Source organism: Mastomys coucha, unplaced genomic scaffold (genome assembly GCF_008632895.1).
Source record: "Mastomys coucha isolate ucsf_1 unplaced genomic scaffold, UCSF_Mcou_1 pScaffold16, whole genome shotgun sequence".
Classification (NCBI taxonomy): Eukaryota; Metazoa; Chordata; class Mammalia; order Rodentia; family Muridae; genus Mastomys; species Mastomys coucha.
The window spans coordinates 48,619,272-48,629,182 of NW_022196898.1; positions in this window are offsets into that span (position 1 = coordinate 48,619,272).

The window sequence follows — 9,911 nt, forward strand, 5'->3', positions numbered from 1 at the left end:
AAAAAAAAAAAAGAAAAAAAAAAAGAGGCAGGACTTTCAGCTCTTCCAACCCCATGCCTGCCAGGACGCTGCCATACTCCCACCTCGATGATAATGGACTGAACCTCTTGACCTGTTCATGGTGTCTGTTCACAGCAGTAAAACCCTAACTAAGACACATATGGAGCAGAGCAAGCCAGAGCAAGACTCAGATGGCAAATTAACCAGGCATTTATCTGGGTATTAACAGCTTGGTTGGGTTAGGATAGCTCAAAACCTGGCCAGCATAGTGCCAGCAGCTTGTTCATAAAAATATCAGGTCCGCGGAGGGCGGGACCCTCTCCCTGGGATCCAATGTCCCACCTCTGCTGTCCTCTCCTGCCCAGTCATAGGCTAAAGTGGGCATAGAAAACCCTGCAGATATTTGGAAGCAAAAGTGGCCATAGCAACCCCCACCCCCACCCCCAAATACTACTATAAGACGGTCTTGTGACAGGCATGAGTCATGGGGATCCAGAGTTACAGCCCACCGCATCTTCTATACCTTCCTCCTTCCTTCCTGAGGCTTCTGTAACATGGATGGTAAATTCACTCCTGATTTCCTTCATTTTGTTTCTTCCTGGTGCCTTTGGAGACAGCCTCATCATTTGTTTACAAATTCAAACTTGCACCTACCTATTCCGTAATTTCTCTCCTCAATTATGTTCTTTAAGTAAACTGTTATTTTTACTTGGTCTTGTAAATTTTTATTGTATTTACTTAGCATTACCAATAGCCTATCATCTCTTTTATAGTGTATGCTATGCTTAATTTGATTTTTAAAATGTATCTTTTCTAATGTGGGCAATTAAGTTTATTATCTTTCTTTGTTTAACTGTTGGTTTTGTTTTGGTTTGTTTTGTTTTATTTCATTCTCCCTCCTAGATGTCAGCTATGCCGCAGGAAACAGGCTCAGAGGGGAAAAACCTAAGTTGACTTATCTGTGTCGTTTTCGGTGACTTTGAGGAAAATGTGCATATACTCTAGGGCAGGAACTAGACGGATCACAGCATGTCTGACCTTCCCTATGGCTGCCTTTTATAGGACAGCCCTATCTTCCTAAGCTAAGTCCCATACCTCTAACCTCAATACTGGTGAGCGTTTAGAAAAGTGTTGGAATTTTACAAGTCTCCACAGGTGTTTGCACACCTGGCAGCTGTAGAACCTGTAGGAGGCAGGGCCTGTTAGAGGAAGTAGGGCATTGGGGGCGGGTCTTTGAAGTGTCATTATTCCTGGCTCCTTCCTGTCACACTCTTTTTTTATTCCTCTTGGTCTGGCTACTTTCCAAGGGGCTCCCACATGCTCCCACCCCCTGGCACCACTCTGCTCGTCTTCCCTGCCATGATGAACTGCATCTGGCTGAAACACTGAGCCAAAACCAACCAGTCCTGCCTCTTGGTGCCTAATGGGGCAGACAATGCATGATCCACAAAGGCACTTTTCTGGGGGCAAAATAATTCTGTAATTTGACTCTCTTCTGAGGGGGCATTGGTATCTTGCCAACCCTCACTGTCCTTTGGTGCCTTGTCCTGGCTGGGTTTGTTCCGTTTGCTACCTTTGAGAACTTTTAAATTAGCTATGGCTGGAGTCTCTCACCCTCTACTCTGCACTCTTTTCCTCTGTTTCTGTCCTTTGGGTTATTGTCGCTAAGGCGATTTTACTTAGAGGTTGGGCCATTCTTTGATCTGTTGAAGTTTGTGGGGAATGCCTTGATCCCTGGTTGACTTGACAATATCACCTGTCGATGATTTTGTTTTTTCACTAGCTTCCTGCCTGTGTCTCTGCTTGCTGGGGGGGTGTGGAGGGGAGGGAGACAAACAAAACAAATAAGTACAAATCATTATACTTAGCCCATAGATTGCACAGTACCCAGAGCGAACAAACCATCGTCTGAGGGCTTCGCCTGGTGATAATGGGTCATATAGACTCACGTATTGCACTGGAATAAATGCACCAGTCTGGTGTAGGCTTTGATACGGAAGAGGCTGAGCTTGGGGGTGTATAGGAGCCCATGCTTGAATCTCCAGGCCTCTACCCTGTGTGGCCTTCTTATCCAGACAGTATGTCACTTTGTGTATAGCCCTTTCTTCTAGAGAATAGTAGGGGCTCCTTTCCACCTCTCCTTTTGCTTCAGACCTGACCCAGAATGCCCAAGGCCTTCTCTGACCTACCCAAACTTCCATCTAGAGGGACAGTGGTGGGTCTTTCCTTCCCTCTGCATCCACGCTTTTCTCATTAACTAGGAACGATTGCATTTATGGATCACTTGTATCCCAGTGCCAGGCATTGCCAAGCATGCTGATTGGCTACTATCCTGGTTCATCCCCACCACCCCTACCCCCCCCACAGGACCCAGTGCAGTGTTACTATCCCATCCCATTTTCCAGATAAAAAAACAAAACCTTTCCCCCCTGCAGTGTTGTGATCAAGCCCAGGACCAGCTAAGCAAGCACTTTTTATTTCTAGCCCAAGGAGGAAAAAAAAAGCTGGAGGCAAAATATAGTGCATCAAAAGCAACAGTGTGCCTCTCTGGCTTCTGAGACCCCCCTCCTCAATCATTTGTAACACGGCCTCTGGAGCTGGCTTCCCTAACATGACTGATGCAGATTATTACAGACATTTTCTCTTCTTTTTATTTCTGGGTTTAAAGGTGCTTGCCCCTCAACATTTTAAATTTTAAAATAATAATAATAATAATAATAATAATAATAATAATAATAATAATAATAATAGCTTTACCTGTGTTTTACATAAAACTCGCATATATCACTCCCTTCATTCTTTCTAGATAGGGTTCGCTCACTGTGTAGCCCAGGCTGGCCTCTTCCTCACACTCCTGCCTCAGCCTCCTACTGCTGAGTTTACAGACCTGTGCCACCTCAACCTGACTTGATTCTTGAAAGTTATTAGCTGCAGAACCTGGAGCAGTCCTGAGTGGCTTTGTCTTCCAGCTACACTTGAAATTGCTTGGTGTCCTTTGCCGTCTGGAAACCCCCTTTACTGCAATTAACTTGGAACCATGGCTCGGCTCAGCGGGTGCTTTAACAGCTCACTCACCAGCTCACTCACCGGAAGGACGAACCGAAAAGGCTCATTTACAGATGGCTTTTAATAGTGCTCACAAAAGCCTGGGAGGGAGAGGAAACATCTACTCTCTGTTTTTCTCTACTGTCACTTAGTTCTAGGTGACTTTGGGGATCCATAGGGTTAAAAATTAACCTCTTGCCTCCAGCTTCCAGGAAGGCCCGAGGTCTGAGTCTTCAGATCACCTCCTGCAGAGGGAGGTTTGGAGGAGAAAAGAGACAGCATCTCTCAGTTACTTAGTGGTTCTTGCTGTAGTCAGAACACACACACACACACACACATTTGCCAAGGGAAGGAGGGCAGGGACCTGAGAACCGGCCCTGTGCTCACCCAGCAGGATGCAGAAAATTCAGCTGGCTTCTTTTTATAGTTTCAATCATCCCTGGTAATGAAAATTCTGCAATTAGAACTCAGCTGGCAGTTATGTTGGGGATGTGTGCAGCAGACTAGGATCCTGGGTCTGCAGGGGGCAGGCTTGTCTGTCAGGACAAAGTGAAGGTGCCCCAGGAACAAGGAGTGCCAAGTGAGGACAGAGCTATTTTTGCCCACTTCCTAGCCCAAATCACACCTCGGATAAAGGTCCACTTGGGTAATACAACTTTTACATTTTATTTAAGCCACATCAGTTCGCAACTATCTGTCAAGATGGAGAGGAACATTATTAACAGAAAGTTAATAAATCTTTTATCTAGGCACCCCCAAGACATGGAATTTAGGATAATTTCACTGGGTCTTGATTAGAATTTGCTTAGTCTGTGAAGAAAGAATTTGTTGAAAGGTGTTCTAAGAGGATTAATTAGTTAAGAAGGTAAACTGTGGGGCGGTCAACGAGACAGCTCATTGAGTAAAGGCACTGGCTACCAAGCCACCCCAGGGACCCATGTGGTGGAAAGAAAGGGTTGACTTACCCAAGCCATCCTCTGATCTCCACATACTCTCTGCAACACGCTCGCAAAGAAATGGAAATTTAAAGTAAGCTTCAAAGACAGCAAACTTTTAAAATACTTGAGCAGAATGAAAGACAGGTTTTTATTGAACACATACTATGTGCTAACCCATTAGGCTTTAGCTAAACCATTTGTGTATTCATAATCTACATCCTATGTAGCCTCTTAGGTGGCACTTTTATACACTCTGTTTTACAGGTAAAGAAGAGGGCCACATGGCTAAGAAGTGGCAGGTCCCAATGTTGAAGCCAGCCAACTCTGATTCAACTATTCCTTCTCTGAAGTATGAGGCAATAAACTGGTTCTAGCCAACTCATCTGTTTACAAAACAACTCTGGCTGCCGAGGCGCAGCATTGCTGTTAGCAACTGGAGCTGTCGTCACTGCCTTTTAAAGTACCTTTGCCGTAAAGGACGGAGACGCATTTATTTCTTGATGAATTATTAAGTGTCTTTCTCATGCTCCTGATTCCTTCTCTATTGGATTTAAAGCTCTTGCTAAAACTCCTACACTCTGACAACCAAAATTATATGATCGAAACAGAAAAGACATCTGCTCAAATTGACGTTTCCATCCTGGCAAGCCTATCTTAAGCGCCACAGGCTGCCTGCCATTTGAGTTCCATGTCGGAATGCCTCCTATCCTCCTCATCTGTCAACTCTGGGGTCGAAAGCAAGCTGTAGACCTCTAGGTGTGGGCAGTAGAGGCTGCAGGAAAACAGAAAGTGAGACCAAAAATCACTGCCTGTCAATGCTCCCCTGCTCTCGAATCTAAAAATCTATGCTGTATTTCTTAGAGGAGGGAGTCACATGGATAAGCCCGCTAATGGAAATGTGAACTACCTCTTGTCTTATGATTGTTGTTCTGCAAACATTTAAGGTGAGTGGGGTTGTTGCTGTGATAAACATGGCCTTGCTGTTTTGGGGGGCATTGTGGAACTATTTGGAACTTGGACCCAGAAAAGCCACGGGGTGCTTGGAGGTTAGAGAGCTGTTCTGTAGGAGCCTGGAAGGTGATTGAGAGAAGTGCATGTGATGGAGGCTTGGCTTGTGACATTTGAGAATTACCTCAAAGGCTCTATCATGTGATGTATTTTCAATTAGCAACCTTGAAAGTGAGATGCATTGCTGATTAGCTGTGGCTGAAACATCAACTGTGATTAATAAGAGCCTAGTATCACTGAGGTAAAAAATCTGAGATGTGTTTCCCCAAGGCCAGCCCACAGAACCTGGCAGTCACCGTTGTTAGTACAGCACCCTCACAGCAGAACGTGGCAAATGTGCAAGCATCTCCCACATGGAACTGGTTTTAAACTCTCGAAGGAGTCATAAGAGCAAACTCTCGAAGGAGTCATAAGAGCAGCTGAAGATTCACATTCTGTTCTGGGGTAGAGACCCTAAGGCAGGCCAGGTGCGGCCGTTGGTGGAAGTGTAGCCTCAGCTGCCGTGAGGCCCGCGGGATACTGGACATGCCACAACCACGTGGTATCTGCCAAGGATAGCAGTGGTGAGGGTTTGAGCCTACAAGACAAGCTGTAGGTGACAAGGATGGCAGAGCCACCAAAGTGGGACTTCTCAAGCTCTTTTGATCCCAGGGGATCATGAATAAGTCTCAGACACTGGACTTGTTTTGTGACAAGATCTCATTATATAACCCTGGATGTCCTGGAACTCACTATGTAGATGAGACTGACCTCAAACTCATAGGGATCCACCTACCTCTGCCTCCCCAATGCTAAGATTAACAGCATAAGCCACTGTGACCAACCCTCAACACTGAGTTTTTTACACTGTGGACTTTGTTTTTGCTTAAGTGTGATATTTTTGCCCTGGTATATTAGTTTGGGTTCTCTAAAGTAACAGAACTTATAGAATGAAATGTATATACACACAGACATACACACACACACACACACACACACACACACACACATATATATATATATATATATATATATATATATATATATATATATGAATGAGATTTGTTAGAATGACTTACAGGCTGTAGTTCAGCTAATCCAACAATGGCTGGCTGTGAACAGAAAGTCCAAGAAAATCCAGGCTGCTCAATCTCTGAGGCTAAATGTCTCAGCTGGTCTTTAGTATCTGCTGGAATCCCAAAGACATAGGCTCCAATGCTAATAATGGAATGGATGTGCTAGCCAGGCAAGGGCAAGAAGGCAGAGAACCAAGGCTTCCTTCTTCCACGTCCTTACATAAGCTTCCAGCAGAGGGTGGGGCCACATTAACCCACCTCAAGATCTGTATCCAAGACATTTCTTTCTAACTCCAAGATTCAGAGTAGAAGTAGGTCTTCCTATTTTAAAATCCTTCACAGGTGTCCCCACCATTATTGGGTTTTCACTCCAGATGTAATCAGGGTGACAACCAAGAATAGCCATCACACCTGGCCTGCTGAAGTTAAGTACGTTGCTTGGTGTTGATGCCCATAGGAGATTACAGTTAAGAGAATTGAGGTTTGTTTTGTTTGTTTTTGCTTTTGTTTTTGTTTTTGGTTTGTTTTTGTTTTTGTGTTTGTTTGTTTGTTTGTTTTGGTTTTTCGAGACAGAGTTTCTCTGTGTAGCCCTGGCTGTCCTGGAACTCACTCTGTAGACCAGGCTGGCCTCTAACTCAGAAATCTGCCTGCCTCTGCCTCCAAAGTGCTGGGATTAAAGGCGTGTGCCACCACTGCCCAGCAAGAATTGAGGTTTTTAAAGCATTGGGATGTTTAAAGATTTGAAACTGGTTATAGTATAAAATAAACATGAAACTTAGAGGACAAGGTTATGGTTTTTAAGATTATTTTTTTAAAAAGATGTGTTTATTCATTTATGTACAAGTATGTATGTCTGAATGTTATGGTTTTGAAAGTGAAATGTTTGTGTGTCAAGTAGACAAGGGATGGCTTGTGATGGTTGCTTTTAACATCAGTTTGTAAAAATTAGAGTCCCCTGAGTATGGACCCTCACCTGAAGAATTGTCCTGACTTCATTAATTGGTATGGGAAGAGCCACACTGTGGGCAGCACCGACTGGTAACAGCCCAGATAAAAAGAACCTGGCAGAAGGGAGACTGCTACCTCTGGCCCACTCAGCCTTCCCTTCAGCTCCAGAGTAGATTTACCCTGCTGGTGGCTGCAGATTCCTCTGCTGTTATCAGAGCCAGCATTTCCAGCTTCCTCCATTCACCGAGGACAAGCAGCTCGCCAGCAACCTTCGATTGGCACTGCCCAGCCACTTGGCCTTGTGGGCTATCAACCTTCCCCGGCTGAGCCTGCCACTCTGAGATTGCTCGGATTGCTGGGGCCCAGTCCCCAGGACTGGTCGGCCACAGGGTTCTAATAGTGAAGAACCCCCGTTCTCAGGGCTGATGACGCAGCTGTAAAGTGCTTCCCTGGCATGAGCAGGAAAGTGGGCTCAATCCTCAGCTCGGCAATAAAATAAGATAGACCAGAGCTAGCGCGATGGTGGCTCAGCAGTTAAGAGCAGGCGCTTGCGGAGGGCTGGGAGTTAGGATTCCAGCTCCCAGGCCGGTTGGCTCAAAGATAACTGACTCTTAACTCCAGGAGATTGGAAGCCTCTGACCTCTGCAGGTACTAAAGGGGTACATTCACATGTACCCCCTTATACACATAATTAATAAAGCAAAAGAAATCATAAGAAAATGAGCCCCTGTCTCCTGATAGCCTACGCTGATGAAACATTCACGGTGTGAAGTTGAAGCTGAAGAGATGACTCAGCAGTTGAGAGTGCTCCTTACTTAACTCTGGCAGAGGACTGGAGTTTGGGTCTCAACACCCTTATTGGGTGATTCGCAACTGCCTGTAACTTTAGGTCCAGGGATGAGACACCTTTCTCTGTAGATGTGCACAGATGGACATCCAGATACACACATATCCACAAATAAAAATAAACTAGATCTTAAAAAAGAAATTAAAACACGAAGCTTCGTTTATGCTTGTAGTTATAACAATACAGTTTCATGATAGTACTAGCTACTAATATATGTATTGGGGTGTTTCCCTTTGAATAGTGGGCCCATGTGTCAATATCTACTCCTGAAGTTAGAAACCTTGGTACCTTGTATAAGTCTCTCTGTCTCTGTCTCTGTCTCTGTCTCTCTCCTCCCTCACAGACACACCATTTTACAGATGAGAAAAACAGTGTAAAAAAGTTTTAGGCTGAATTTTGGGTTTTGCAGAAAAGTGAGTGTTACAACAGAAATGTTTCTAAATGTAACTAACTCAGCCCCCATCTCCATCAAACAGATCAAGAACAAATCTCCCTTCTCCGGATGATTTAGCCCAGGAGGGAGTCTCCTTAGCATGTGCCAGTCTTACTATATTAAGTAGACAGGAAATGCAGACTCCAAGCCAATTTTCATTCAAGTAAATCTGTGGAGGAAGAAATCTATATTAACAGGAATCACCAACTAAATTCCAAGGACAGCTATCCAAAGCCATCTTTCGTGATCATCTGCTGTTTTGAATGTTGAGTGCCAATGCTCACTGCCATTTGTGTGGGCAATTGAGAACTGCCTGTCCACAGTCAACGCATGATCAATATTGGCGTGTGCAATATGCACAAGTTGGGGCAACATGATAGGTCTGCTGACTTCACAGACATATCTGATAACTATGAAGAGCTTGCTTGAGTTTCAGGCCTGGGCCGGGCATGGCTATGACTGGTCTGGAATCTGACCCATGCTAGGGAGGGAGTCAGAATTGTGAGGGTTCCTCTAGAGAAGTGAGTCAAAAGAGCAAGAACCAAATCAAGCTGTGGCGCAAAGGGTGTGGCTGACAGAGAGAGGCAGAAGACAAGTTGTATAGCTGCTGGCCCATCCAGATGTTTCTGGGGGGTTAGACAATGAGGCACTGCTGGATGGCATAGCCTTGTAGCAGGGCTTGAAGGTAGGCAAACATTCTTGGAGCTGGATGTCAGATCATTCTTGGTCACTGGGCTGGGACACTGGTGTTCAGGGCACAGACTACACAGCTATGGGAAGTGGCCCCGGGGTCAAAGTTTAAAGCCTGGGAAGATCCTTTGAGAGATTATATGAGAACTTTAGGGAAACGTTATGAAAACAAAATTCAGAATATCATGTACTAGCATTAAAAATACATAGGAAGGAATATGTCTTAGCTAGGGTTCCCCCCTCCCCAAGACAAGGTTTCTCTGTGTAGCCCGGGCTGTCCTGGAACTCACTCTGTAGACCAGGTTGGCCTCAAACTCAGGAATCCGCCTGCCTCTGCCTCCCGAGTGCTGGGATTAAAGGCGTGTGCCACCACTGCCAGCTTGGCTAGGGTTTTTATTGTTGTGATGAACACCACGATGAAAAGCAAGCTGAGGGGGAAGTTTATTTGGCTTACACTTCCACATTGTAGTCCATCATTGAAGGAAGCCAGGACAGGAACTCAAGCAAGGCAGGAACCTGGAGGCAGGAGCTGATGCAGAGGCCATGGAGGGGTGCTGCTTACTGGCTTGCACAACATAGCTTGCTCAGACTGCTTTCTTTCAGAACCTAGGACCACCAGCCCAAGGATGGATGGCAACACCCACAATGAGCTGGGCCCTCCACTATCAATCACTAATTTAAATAGTACCCTACAGGTTTGCCTACAACCGGATCTTACAGTCATTTTCACAGTTATGGCTCCCTCCTCTCTGATGACTTCAGCTTGTGTCAAGTTGATACAAAACTATCTAGCACAGAATAACAAGTAACAACACCTTATTCCCTGAAAGCAATCACTGTTGAATAAGCTAGATTGAAAGTACAGCATAATATTTATATACAATATTTATATTAATAGAAAATATATATTTACTAATAATTTTGAACTTAGTTGTAGGTGTACTTTT